Source organism: Lonchura striata, chromosome 9 (assembly GCF_046129695.1).
Source record: "Lonchura striata isolate bLonStr1 chromosome 9, bLonStr1.mat, whole genome shotgun sequence".
Lineage (NCBI taxonomy): Eukaryota > Metazoa > Chordata > Aves > Passeriformes > Estrildidae > Lonchura > Lonchura striata.
The window spans coordinates 13,718,288-13,728,918 of NC_134611.1; positions in this window are offsets into that span (position 1 = coordinate 13,718,288).

A 10,631-nucleotide genomic window follows, 5' to 3' on the forward strand; every position below is an offset into this window, starting at 1 on the left:
TGGCTGGGATTTGAGGCATTTTCTTTTCCTTTTCGCCTTTTACGACCTGCAGGTGTTTGGTGTGAGATAAAAGTAGATCCCAAAGTGAGATTTCACAGCACAAATTATCAAAGTGAAGATTCACTCTTGATGTAGTCTACGTGTGTGGCAGTAATTATGAAAAATAGTTCAGGATAATAGGGCCTTCAGGAATCCCAAGACAGGCACTGGGAGGTTAACCCTTCCTCATCTAACCTGGTCTCTATGCTGTTGTCATCATCAGGTGAGCATGTGATGGGTTGGGTCAGGCAACTTCACAAACCGAGTGATATTAGAGTCATTGAGAAAATTGGGGAGGCGACTGCAGACATGAATTTCTGTTCCCAGGTAGTTTTGGATGTGACTGTTTGGTCCCAGGTCACAGAGACATTCTGGAAGGTGTTACTGGTATCGGCTGCTCACCAACTTTGAGGAATGGGGCACCTCTCAGACAAACAAGCTGCTCTGTCCCAGGCAGCTGAGCATTACAGCTCGTGCCCATCATAGTGTTACTGGCATCAAAGTGGTGCCTATAGAGGCAACATTTCTCTGAAGGAGATGAAAGTTCTTCAGCTCTGTAGGTGTGGGCTCTTTCAGGGCAGAGTTGTCCTGAGCACTTCTTTGGCAGATGTAACGCCAGGGTTGCTGTGAAAAGGTTCTTGCAGTGGCTTGTCACATACTGGATCTGCATAGAGGTTTGCTATGATGGCCAGCAGGACTGGTGGCTTATGGTTTTCCCTGAGTGGTGTCTTGCCATCTGCTCCCAAAACGCTTTTCCTGTGACCAGGGCAGCAGGGTTGTTGTGTGTGCACACCTGGCCACACTTCTTCCTGTGGGTCCTGCCCCACTGGCACACCATGGCAGGGGTTCCTGAAGCTCTGCCCCCTCACTCTGGCTCCCATGTGAGCCGGGTTCAACCAACAGCAGCTCTGCAGCCAGGTGCTTGCCAGGATTTTTGTAGCCAAGCCCATTTGTAAGACACAGATTTGGGAAGAGATTTGTTGGGCAGTTGCAGACACCCAGAGCTGTGGCACCTCCCTCAGCAGTTTGTGTTTGCTTTTGTAGGTGGCTGTTGGGATCTCTCAAGAAGCAGCAGCTCATCTGATCCCTTCTGCAGTCAAACCAAAGCAGATGGCTCCCATCTTCCTGGCAGCCCTGGAAGAGAACCACATGAAGTGAAGACAAACAGGCAGCCATTCCCAGGGAGAGTGGGCTTCCTACCCCCATGGTGTTCAAATGGACACAAAAACTTTGCATCTAGCTCTAATCTTGCTTTTAGGATAATTTTTTGGCTTGTGGGCAGGAAGGGGAGAGCAGAGACTGAGCAGTCATATGGTCTAAGGTACAGAGGTCTGGCTCCCCCGGTCACCTATCCAGGTAACACTGTGTTGCAGCCCTAGCAGTAGGACTCTCCTGAACCTCTCAGGGTTGGAATCACAAGGACTTGACAATCTTTTACTGCCTTCAGTCTCCAACGTTGATTGTGCAGAACCATGATCCTGCTGGCTTCCTTGCTGGTTTCTGCACCCCACTGTCCTTGTTCTGACTGCCTGGGAAGAGTGCTTTTCATCATGCCCCTGGCCACCCTTTGGACTTTGCTGGTCCAGAGATGAAATTTTCCTAATAAACCCCCACAGGTCTGGGGTACACTACTGTTTTCCAGAGGTGCCTTACTGCCTTCAAAGTGGCCCAAGTCCCCAGTGAGGGCCAGTAGTGGCTGCTCAAGGCAGAGCGAGATCAAGCCCCACGTGGGGCCCGCAGAGGAGCTGTGCCGGCAGCAGTGGTGTGACAGACGCACGTTGCACAGTGTGTGGTGTAATCCAGCCCCAGGACACCGCAGTGCCGCCCTCCCGTCACACACAGCCACTCCTGTGGCCTTTGGTTATCTGTTTTAAAGGACTGATTATTGCAGTGGGCAGTTGGGGCTGGGGCCTTTGGCATTGCAGGCTGCCCATTGTGCCCTGACCTGGCCCGTCCCAGAGCCATGGGGGAGCACAGAGCACAGGGCCCTTCGCACTGGCCACCTGCAGAGTTAATTTGGGGATATGGAGGTTCCCTCACCAGCACCCAGCACACCCCAGCCCCTGCCCCAGCACCTCTGCAGCAGCCTGCCCACTGAGGCTCACTCCCCCTCAGGCAGGAGGCCGATTTCTGGATCCTGTCGGTTTTCACTCCATCTCCCAGGAGCCAAGGTCCACAGCCGCGCCTGTGCCTCCCAGACGGGCCGGCAGACGGGAACTTCCTTCCAGGTCCTATAGACAGACATTTTATATACGTTAAAATACGTGTGTATATAAATATGGAAAGCAAGAGCTTGGGAGAGTTTGAGTCTAAATAAACTTGTATGTTTTAGGCTTTTAAAATGCTAATGTTGAATTGCAGGGGATGGGGGACGGCAAAGGGATTGTTGGACTGAGGACCAAGACAGCTGATGAGCTTGGATCAGTGCCTTTACAATTCAAGGAAAAATGGGATAGTTTGGGAAGGAAAAAAGGATTTTCTTGTTTTTGTTTTTAGTAGAAAATAAAAGAAGCTGCCTTCTTATTTGCCTCCCTCCCCCAGCGTCGGAGCAGCGAGCGACTGGTGTTGTATGCATAAGCTATTCCTTTGTGCAACATCTAAATGGTTAATTGTGTTTGAGGAAGATGTACGGGCGAATGGAGGGACCACCCAGCAAGAGACAGACAAGAAAGAGCGATCTCTGAAATGTTTAACCAGAGAGAGAGCAAAGTTGTTTAAAAATATTTAATTTACAACATTCCACACTGCTGATTATAAATCGGCCGTCCAAAAACACTGCTGCGTGCGGGGAGGGATCCAGGCAGCATGAAACAAATTCTTGTGATTGTTTTTCCTATCTTCCTCCCTCCTTTCCTTGGGGAGTTTAACCCTGTGGCAGGATGCGGGTTGCCCCAGGCAGGGAAGGCAGCACTGTTCCCCAGGACTGTGGTCTCCAGTGTGAGCACCTGCGCCTGGGGCCAGGGTGCAGCCGCCTGCTGGTGCTGGGAGAGTTGGAGGGGATGGTGAGGAGAAACCAACCGGCAGCACCGGCAAACCCAGCAGCGGTGACGGGTGTGATGGTCAGTGGGTAATGGCCTCACAGCCCCTTCCTTCTGATCTTCTGAACCCAGCAGCAGGGTTCCCCAAAGCATCCAGCTGTGTTCCCAGACAAGGAAAGCCATGAATCCCCTGGTGATGGGTTGAGAGACTTGAGGCAAACCTGGCCGGTGTGTTCCATCCATGAGACATTGCGCACCATGGTGATGATGGTGCCTGCTCTTTGGGTTGGCAACTCAGCCATGTCACTCAGCCATTTCCAGCAGTGCCAGGAAGGACCCAGGCCCTCACAGGGTCATTGAGCAACAGCAACATCTTCCCCTGCTTGGGCCTTTCTGCAAAGAGGGTGGTTGGTGCCGGATGCTGGGAAGAAGAGATTTGGCCGTGCTCTGCTTGCAGTCACTGCTGATCCACAGCTGGCTGTGACGCACCCCGCCACCCCAGCTATGCTCCCTCTGTGCTGGGACTGCTCTGTGAGGAGTCCAGCCTGCTCTGAATGGTGGCCAGACCATCCACCCCGTCACCTGGTGATCACTCTTCAGTGCTCTCACCATGATGTCCTTTCCCGTCTTCATAGCCCCTATTCTTCCTGTAGCAAGGGACTTCTGGGGGAGGAGGCTCCTGGAAATGGCCCTGGGAGACCAGGCAGTGAAGGATGCACATGTTGGGGGTCTGCCCCTTATTCCTCAGCCCTGTCATCATCCACCTTCATGGATGTCACCTGTAGGGTTGGAGAGCTACCATGCCAGCAGGGTGCAGGGGAAGGGAGGAGAGGCACAGCCCCTGGCTGGTGACTCCACTCCGCTGAAAGGATCTGAGTGGAGCTGAGGGACAGGAGGGATGCAAGAGGAACCAGGATCCAAAAGCAGTGGCTGCTCTCACTAGGGAATCCTCCTTGGCATCCTCTTGGAGAGGAAAAGCCAGGGTGCTTTCACACGCCTGTTGCCCCAGGATCCCCGGCCACGAAGCGCAGGGGCCTAGTCAGCGGGGAGGGCAGGGGTCTCGCCTGTTCCTGGCAAGAAGGAGGCACGGGGAGAACTGCAGGACACTTTGCCGCGGATTGCCACACGTTTCCTAACCCCTCATCAGCCAGGAAGCCTCGCTGGCCACCTGGACACTTCCTCGCGTGCAGCGAGGGCCTGTGACAGCCCGAGGAGCCGGGGTGGGTTTGGCTGCTTGCCCCGGTGGCGAGCTCGGCTCTCAGTGGCTGCACCGCTCCGGGCCCTGCCAGCCCCAGCCGGTGCCGGGAGCGAGAGCGGAGACAAAAGAGCTTGTGTCCGCCTGCCAGCAGCCGGCCCCGCCGAGCGGCCGCCCGCCCAATTAAACCGTGCCCGCTTCCCATGCGGCAGGGGCGCCCGGCGGGCTCGCTGGCCCCCTCCCACCACCCACCGGCCCCAGGGGACCACCACCCTGTGGGGCTCCCCTGCCTCTCTGCAGGCGCCAGCGCTTCCGCAGCCCTTGTCCAGTATGAGCACGTTCCCTTGGTCCCCCAGAGAGGGCACCTCCACCGGCTCGTGCTGGGCATGGCTCGCCCCAACCCCAAATATCTCCTGTTCTCCCAGCTTTTCTCGCACCTCGGGGCTCGGAGCACCCGCCAGCGCAAGCAGTGTAGTGCTGAGCATCCCTCCCTGCTCCTGCCCCCAGGGGTTGGATCAGGATGAGACCTGGCAGCAGCAAACTCTGCCGCGGCGGGAGCATCTCCACACCCCGTCCCGACCCACGGGGTCGGTGTCACATCCACTTAGTTGGCTCCGAAAATCCCTTGCCCTGACACCTTGTTAAATACCCACCAGGGGTCACAGTTCCTGGGATTCTTTTTCCTGCTTTTCCTTTACCCGCTGAGACGTTTCGGTTGGCAGGAGCTCTCCCCCCGCTATTAGGTATCTTTCGGGGAACAAGAAACCTAGATCACTTACAAATTAATTTGGAGTTAAACCTACAGAAAATGAGAAACATGCTGCTTTGCAGGAGAGAGTGCTTGGCCAGCGATCAAGAAAAATACATCCAAACCGCCCGATGCGGCGGCTCGGCCGCGGCCGGGGATGGGGGCTGCGCGCTCAAGGTAGCCGCCAGCTGTATTCGGGTGCACCTTAATGGAGCTGGGGCCTTTCCTCCCAGTTAAAAGGGAGAAAAAGGCAGTCCCAGCTTCCCAGCATGTGAGGGAACGTGGGGAAGGCTGGCATAGGGCGCAGCACTGCAGCACCGGGGGGTCTGCCTTCTCCACCACCTTTGCCAGCAGGATGAGACCAGCTACCCCATGGTATATGGAGACCTTTGCACCAGCGTTTCCCCATCACTGCATCCCTGGGGCCACAGCAGCTTGTGCCAGGGCTCGTTCCCGAGAAGGGGTAGGATGCCGTGTCCCCTCATCCCACGATGCCTTGTGTCAGCCCTCTGGCCAGCCAGGTGCCGCTGGACAAGGGAATGCGGAGTGATGCGAAGGATCCCGAGCCCTCTGGCAGGCGGGTGGGAGCAGCCCCTGTGCCAGGCACTCCCGCAGGGTCACGGGTGCGCGTTTGGCCGCCACCGCGCATTGTGTCTGCTGCGCGAGCGGCTGTGCCGGGAGGGGGCCGTGCGGGGGAGACCGGGGCGGCGGAAGAGCAGTGATAAGATAAAAGGTCTGCTTTCCCATGCCGAGGAGCCGGGGGGGGAACGCGGGGCGAGCGGCGAGGCCACCCAGGTTTCAAGCACTCGGCCTCGGCGCCTGACCCCGGCACATTCAGAGAGCACTTCCTAAATTTGTCTCCTGTGTTCCTGACTCACAAGCAATTTCCTCACCCATAAAACGGCGTCGGCATGAAAGGACTGGCCGGGACACCAATTACTTGTCACTGTTTTACCACCCCGCTGCTCACCAGTTTGCAGCCCCCGGCAGTGCCTGGCCAAGATCTCCCCCCTCCTCATGGAGCCCCTCTGCCCAGGGGGACATGGCAGCCGGGGTCTCCTGTGCCGGAAGGTAAGCGCAGCAGAGGGATCCCCAGTGCCCCAGGCAAAACCACGCAGTGTCTCCAGTGCTCCTGGGCATCCTGAAGGAATCACCCAGTCCAGCCCGCAACCAGAGGAACGTTAACCATCCCCGGGCCTCTCAGCCCTGTGCTGGTGTCGTCCCTGTGCTGGCATTGGTATTAAAGATGCTTCTGTGTGTCTACATAGGAGGAAGCAAGGCTCCATCATCACAACTCTGGTGGCACCATGAGCACAGCCAATGGCCATGACACAAAGCCCATGTATCCACGCTGGCACAGGTCATTGCCATTCAGGTGTCTCTGTGCCCTGCCTTATCCCTGCTCCCTGTGCCTCTGTGCCACCTCAGCTGTCTGCCCCTGGTCCCCAGTGCCGTGCCCGGTGCTGTCAAACCCCAGCTGCTCCTGCACTCAGGGGATGTGGAGGGGGACAGGCTGGTGCAGAAGGACATGGAGCTGTGGAGGGCTTGGAAGGGTCTGAGCACAGCCAGGACTCCTGGGGAGCCCTCATCTCCCTCCTGGGAGTGGGGAGATGTTGTGCAGCTGCGCCTGCAGCCTGACCTTCCCCGGCAGCAGTTGCCCACTGTCCCCGCGGAAAATCGCTCCAGCTCCATGCCGGCACAGGGCGAGGTTTGCCCAGGGCCTGGCGAGCGCCACCGCGGCTGCTAAACGGGTTTTATGGTGGGATTTAGAGACTTTTCTGCTGGGTAATTGATTTGCCCAGGCAGTAAAAGATCAAGGCAGGGGCTCAGACGGTGGCTCCCTGCATCTGCCCACCGAGCAGGCCAGGGCACGGGTGGCTCCGGGGCACGGCCAGGGCCGGCAATCCCCAATGCCACCATGCACAGCGTGGGGTGCCATGGCCCCACAGCGATGGCACGGGTGCTACGGTTCTGTCCAGGAGCTTCCTTGCAGCACACCCCCACTTCTGCATCCTTGCATCCCCCTCCCCAACCCCACCACAAAACAGCCCCCAAAGGAGACAAAAGGGGCTGTTTGGGGACCTGCCACCTGCTAGTCCCCATCCTACAATACCGCAGTAAAGAGGCACCAAACAAAGGCCTTAAAATCCTAAAGGGGCCCATTCATTAGGGTGACAAAGGGGGAAAGAACTACATTATCATAATTAATCCTGGTGCTGGCGGTGGGTGGCAGGGCTCTCTGTCTTCCAAGGTGGTGTGGGGACGGCCGGTGTCACCACGTCCACACACTATTGTGCGCCGTGGCCTTGCGGGGCTTAGGCGGGTTTTAAGCTCTGTAAACACCACAGGACCCCCGCCACGGCTACCAGGGATGCCGTCCTTCCCCCCAGCCCCTCCCCAGCCCCGGCTGTTTGTCTTCTTGCTGCAGACCCCCCTAAAATCACAGAGCTGGGATGGGTCCACTATGCCCCCTCGGTGCACCTGCTCCCAAAACCACTGGGGAGTGGGGCAGAGCTTGGAGTGCCAGGTCCTGCTCATGGTGCTGGGATGGAGACTTGCTGTCTGTATTCCATGTTGTATTTCCCATGGAGAGTTACTCCAGGTGTCATGTGCCGGGGAACTGCTCAGGCTTTCCCTGGCCTCGGAGATGGGGCTTTATCTCTTCCCTATCTTATCCTTATCTGAGGGGATGAGGTAGAGTCTGACCTGTGGACCAGCTGTTGGTTGTTCCCTGCTGTTTGGGAGGGAGGCACAGGGAAACTGAGGCACGGTGTGGCACATAGAAATGCATGGGCGTTTTGAGGGATGTTAACACCCTATCTCCAATCCCCTCTGGCGGATTCTGCCTCCCATCTCCATCCCTTGGGATACATCATGCCTTGGGATATACACGGTACTTGCTGAGGGAGCAACGGGGGCCGGGGATACACTGACACTCCCTGTCCATCTGTGGGGGCTTCCCTGCGCCCCCAGCTCTCCGTGCACCTCGATGGGGTCCCAGTACTGGGTGCTGTGCAGTCCCTGTGAGCCTGCGCCTGGCTGCGGGCCGTGGCCAGCGGGCTGTGCCGGTGGTTGGGAGAGCACCATCTGGTTTCCAGCTAACTAACGCCCGGCGCTGGCTCCCGGCAGAGGAGTTGCTGCTGCGGCGGCGGCTGTTTACAGCGTGCTGAGGCTCTGGCGTGTCCCTGCCAAGTCCCCTCTGCTTCTCCCCCCGGCCATGGGGCTCTGGGGCTGCATGGTGGCCATGCAAAGCTCAGTTCCACGCCCCAGCCTCTGCCCAGTCTCTGCTTGCCCGGAGGATGCTGCTGCCCGCCGCGGCTGTTGTCCCGGGCTGCCCTTCCTGAGGAGTGTTCGCTGTGGCGGGGCTCCTGCCACGGGGATTTTCACATCTCCTTTGCTCAGCGGGGTGGGACGCGCAGTGTGGGGACAGAGGACAGGGTGGACTCCCCGGACACTCCATCCTCTCTGTGGGTACTCTGTGGGTGCGGTGCCCTGCGCTTCCCAGCTCCCACCGCATCCTGCCAGCTCACCCCGGCATCTCCTGCGGCAGGGCCGAGGGGCGAGGGTGGGCAGAGCCCCGGGCAGCCCCTGTGCGGGGCTCCCGCCTCGCACCCGCGGCTCCCGCAGCCACCAGTGCCGCAGAGACACTGCGCAGGGTGGGGGCTGCGCGGAGCCATTTGCCTTTAATTGAATTTATTTGTTACAACCCCAAACAATGTAAAGCAGGCTTCTCCCAGGCTCCAGCTGCCTGCCTGCCCATTAAAATACCATCTAGAACAGCAAATCCCCCCTCCCGCCTTGATATAAAACAGCCGGTCAGCAAGAAGCGGCAGGAGAAGTTTCCCTGCATGCGAGCCAAGCCCCTGCTCCCCATCCTGCTCCCCCAAGGCCGGTGGCCTGCAGGGCTCCCCGTCCCCTTTTGGGTGGCTCCGGGAGAAGTACGTGCCCTGCAGGGAGACTCAAAGCTCATCTCTGTGGCGTCAGGACAGGGCAGGCTGAGCCCTGTCCTGCCCACAGACGTTTTCCACTTGGGTTTTCAATCCTCATTGGCGTGGCAGGATCTGGCCCTGTCACTCCTGCTGCAAATCTTGGGATTCCCAAACCAGCTGCCCGTCTGCCAAGCCCTATGACCTCTTGCTGGGGTGCAAGTCACCGTGCTGTGACAGTGCTGCTGGGGCACACAGGTCCTGGGGGACAGCTGGTCCCTGGGGACCACAGTGGCAGTGGGAGGGCAGTGGACAGGGGTGCATGGTGTGGAGCAGGCAGGGATGGCAGGGGTGATCCCGTCCTGCATGGTGCTCCTGAGGCACAGCAGCCTGGTGCCAGTGTGTGTGAGCCAGGATGGGGGTCATGGAAGCCAGTCCTGCAGCACTGGGTGCCCATGTCCTAGGAAAACCCTTGATACCCTGGGATGGTCAGAGCCAGGTCACCCCCAGGCCCTGGCAGACACTGAGCGGGTCTCCATGAGCCATTCCATGACTTTTCCAAGGACATTGATGACATTTCCCAGGGTGTAGGGCAAGGGTGGGAGAGCCCCAGGTGGAAACCAATGATGACAGATAGGGAGCTGATGGAGAACATGGGGAGGGGGAGCCATCCATGCTGGAAAGGAGGACGACAACTTACACTTTAAATATTAAGTTGATAAAAAGCTGCAGCTGCCCAGCAGTAGTGTGGGTCCACCGGGAAAGGGAATGGTGGAGCTGTTAATAGCAATCAGGCTGCAGAAGTGCTGAATAGCCGTTTCCCTTCTGTATTTGGGGACACGCCAGATGCTACAGGCCTATCGCTGGACGAGGGAGAAACCCTTTACGTGCCGCTAGGGCCCAGGAGAGCTTGGCAGCAGCAGACTGGGCTGGTGGGGGCTGTGACTGGGGGGCATGGAAAAACTGCCCCAGGCACTCAGTTTATTTATTGGGGTGTCCCCCGTTTTTGGCGAGGAAAACACCAGGTTGAGCATCTTCAGCATTGCTCCAAAGTAGTGATGGAGGGATTGCACATAGCTTGGGTGCTGATCCATGTTGGTTTACTAACCTTCCTGGATGCCCTCAGCAGCTCCTTAGGGCAGCTTTCCTGGTGGGAGCAAAGGCAGATCTATCCAATAAAGAGCTGAGAAGGGAGTGAAATGAGCAGAGAAACAATCCTAACCACCCCACAAATTATGGGTGCCATTTATCTCTGGCTCTTTTGCACTTCTTGTGCCCCATGGATGGGGTTTTTGTGCCTCTGGCCTCCACCTCTGGGGTATTGGGCTTGGCTCCCCATGGCAGGGGATGGGGCAGCACTTGTGGGTACACCTGAAGAATGGAGTGTATTCCTGCTGCCAGCTATGGCTTGGGGGAATATCTGGCCTTTCGGGAGAGTAGGTGGTACTGGAGGTGGGTGGACACCCTGCTTTTGTGGGGAGGTGAAGGGGGGATGAACTTTCTTGGGAAAAGGTATTAATTGGGATGCCTGGTCCTTTGGGGGAGAACACCTGGCCCTTGAAGAAGAGATGCCATCCCTTGGGATGGCTGTTAGAGAGATGCACAGACTCTGGGAGAGCACTGACTACCCTTGATATGACTATATGTGAACCATGCCATCCCTTGGGGCATCTCCAGGGGGCTGCGCACCCTTTGAGGGGTAGCTGTGGAAGAAGGATGTAGGGAACGCTTTGCTTTGTCGGGTG